Genomic DNA, 323 nt, shown 5'->3' with positions numbered 1-323 from the left:
CGGCTGCTAGATGAAGGCATACCGAAGGACGATCTGGTGTTTAGTGCACTATTCCTTTTATAGTCTGTTTGCTGCTTTTCGGTGCATTGCACCGTGCGACGCCGCTTTTATCGTGGCAGCGGTAAAAGTGGCGTCGCATGGCGCAAAGCCGTATACGGGCTTTTTACCGTTGCTGTTGCAGTAACAAGCTTGGCAGCAATCTTGCAAGTATTCCGTTTTTTGTGGGGCGTGTGCGCAACAGAAGGCGCGCACCCAACAATCACTGCAACGCGACTTCTCTTTTTGGCTTTATGAGAAGTGGGAGTGCGGAATGGAAATGAAAC

Source organism: Eimeria mitis, genomic scaffold (assembly GCF_000499745.2).
Source record: "Eimeria mitis Houghton genomic scaffold, Emh_scaff441, whole genome shotgun sequence".
Classification (NCBI taxonomy): Eukaryota; Apicomplexa; class Conoidasida; order Eucoccidiorida; family Eimeriidae; genus Eimeria; species Eimeria mitis.
The sequence above is the reverse complement of the archived record's forward strand: the minus strand, read 5'-3'. Positions refer to the sequence as shown.